Source organism: Phyllobates terribilis, unplaced genomic scaffold (assembly GCF_046119375.1).
Source record: "Phyllobates terribilis strain yellow unplaced genomic scaffold, ASM4611937v1 Scaffold_117__1_contigs__length_5270597, whole genome shotgun sequence".
Taxonomy (NCBI): Eukaryota; Metazoa; Chordata; class Amphibia; order Anura; family Dendrobatidae; genus Phyllobates; species Phyllobates terribilis.
This window is the reverse complement of record NW_027362877.1, coordinates 280,632-283,704: the sequence shown is the minus strand read 5'-3', so window position 1 is coordinate 283,704 and position 3,073 is coordinate 280,632. Positions and strand designations below refer to the sequence as shown.

The following is a 3,073-nucleotide window of genomic DNA, read 5'->3' as shown; positions in this document are numbered from 1 at the left end:
TTGTCCTATGTCGAGTAAACACGTTCCTCACCCGCTAATTCATGTTACCTAACGGGTACCCGATCCACCTGTTAAGCGATTGGTGGTGGCAGTATACCAGTATTTATGTGATATTGTGGTTTGAGGGTGGCTGGTCGGAGGTATATATACGTTCCTGGAAGGAACTGGTGGTATATATACATCCTGTCACATCACGTGCCACAATAGTCTACATAAATTAGAGCAGCTGCGCCCGTGCTTATCCTCGGTCAACACCGTGTTTGACCAGCAGGATAAGGGGGCGCCAGAGGGCTGCAAGGTCTGACTAAGTGTTTTTTATGACAGTGGTAAAGGACATATTGATATTCATGCTATAGCAACTCCATTTTGTCTGTTTGTTTCAAAATCATGTTATTATCACTCCTTGCATAACATACTTCTTTCCTTCTTTTCTCATGCTTTACATGGAACTTTATCACACTAACTTTTTCTCACAAGAACATTTTGTCAGACACCCTGCTCCTGTTATCTAACTAGTCTAGGCCAGGATTGACCTTGTAAATTTCCATCGTGCTTCGAACTAACGATGATAATATGACCATATATGTGTTTCTCGTAATAATTGCACTAACGTTGGCTCAAGACTGTAGTACTGTAGTATGGCTGTAGGTGATTGGCTATTGATATACTCAAAACAATATAAAATGCTAAGCAAAATAAACGGGATCAGAGATTCGTTGAATCCTCCCAATACAGAGCACTGTCTCCGTCTGGTTCCCTGTTGGATTGCGCAATCAACATAATAATTTGACACTCACTTGGTCAACCATGAAGGGCCATTGCCCTCCCTCAACATTGTCACTAACTTGTTCATTCCAGGCCTAGAAAACTTGGTGCCGTCCTTTAAAATTATGGAGGCCATACAAAATAATAGATGCAGTAGCTTTTGATGTGGGGTGTACTCATTTTTGCATCAACTAATTTTAGTAAAACTGAAGATTTTGTAATGAGAGTTATATTAATAACCTTACTTTCATGTTTTGATTACAAAAGAAATGTTCTATGAAACTTAGTGTTGGCAAAATTTTATGAATTGATCTTGTGTTCAGTGAGATATTAAATAAAATCTTACTCATCAAAGGGGGTGTACTCATTTATGCTGAACAATGTTTATTAAACTTTATAAAACACAGTGAACATAATTACACTTTCTTTCCCGTAAGACTTCTCATGTTTTACAAGGTGTGATTTATATATAAAAGATTTCCCACATTCTCAACATGAATACGGCTTCTCTCCTGTGTGAATTCTTTGATGTTTGACAAGATCCAATTTATATATAAAACATTTCCCACATTCTGAACAAGAAAATGTTTTTTCTCCTGTATGAATTCTCTCATGTGCAGCAAGTTGATATTTATGTATAAAAGATTTCCCACATTCTGAACATGAATACGGCTTTTCTCCTGTATGAATTATCTTATGAGCAGAAAGATTTGATTTACGCATAAAAGATTTCCCACATTCTGAACATGAATACGGCTGCTCTCCTGTGTGAATTTTCTCGTGTGTCACAAGTTTTGATTTCTCTGTAAAGCATTTCCCACATTCTGAACATGAATATGGCTGCTCTCCTGTGTGAATTCTCTGATGCCTAATAAGACTTCCTTTACCTGTGAAGGACTTTCCACATTCTGAACATGAATACGGCTTTTCTCCTGTGTGAATTCTCTGATGTATAACAAGATGTGATTTATCTGGAAAGCACTTTCTACATTGTAAACATGAAAAAGGTTTTTCTCCTGTGTGAATTCTTTGATGTGCAACAAGGTCTGATTTACTTCTACAACATTTCCCACATTCTGAACATGAATATGGCTTCTCTCCTGTATGAATTCTCTGATGGTAAATAAGACTAAAGTTATTGGTGAACAACTTTCCACATTCTGAACATGAATACGGCTTTTCTCCTGTGTGAATTCTCTGATGTCTAACAAGTTGTGATTTATGTGTAAAGCACCTTCCACATTGTAAACATGAAAACGTTTTTTCCCCTGTGTGAATTCTGTGATGTTTAACCAGCTCTGATTTACTTCCAAAACATTTCCCACATTCCGAACATGAATATGGCTTCTCTCCTGTATGAATTCTCTGATGTGTAATAAGATCCCTTTTATGTTTGAAGGACTTCCCACATTCCGAACATGAAAATGTTTTTTCTCCCGTGTGAATTCTCTCATGTATAACAAATTGTGATTTATATGTAAAGCATTTCCCACATTGTGAACAGGAGTATGGCTTTTTTCCTTTGTGCTTTCTTTGTGTTACAAAATCTGAGCTTTTTGTAAATTTCTTGTCACACTGAAATCTTGAATCCACTTTGCCCCCTGGACTTTTGGTAATAATGCGAGATTGCTCAGGAGATGATTCCTCATGATTAGGAGGATTATAAGAAAGTGAAGTGCTGTGAAGTCCAGGAGGTGCAGGAAGGGTGATGAGGTTTTCTCCATTAGAGTGCTTCATGATATCTTCTTTTTTACAATTTAGTGATGAACCGTTATTCTCACAAGGATTTCCTATCAGGATGAAAGATAAATTAGATGAGATTTTTTTTCTTCAACACAAAAGAGATTTCTGAATGTATTTTCTGGATCTCACAATGAAGACCCTCGTCAGTGAAAATACCGGGAATAAGGAGGACAACTACATGCCATAACATTAACACAATGACGGGTAAAGTGAATGACACTTATAAACTGGTGACATTGGCACAAGTCAGGGGTGGCAGAGATTAGACAGCAAATAGCTCTTTAAGTGGTAATTACTGATGACAGGTTCCCTTAATGTACCTCCGATTCCATTTCACTCTCTCAAGCTTTGTATCTTGCCCTTAGTATAGAAAAGTGTCCACGTAATTAAAGAAGATGTCCACTACTATTAAAAATGCCCCCAATGTAATTAACCCGTTGAGAGAAGATTTTTTCTAATTACCTAGCTTTGTCTTTATTGGCTGCGAGCGGCGCTATCGCTGGCCACTCACCGGCATCACGCGACCCCCGGCCTCAGCCGGCTCTTGCTTCCCCTGATGTCACGT

General features: G+C 38.1%; 1 pseudogene; it reads right to left on the bottom strand.

The window, feature by feature from the left end:
* LOC141201495 (uncharacterized) overlaps positions 1-3,073 on the bottom strand; it is a 63,190-nt pseudogene that overhangs the window by 50,912 nt on the left and 9,205 nt on the right.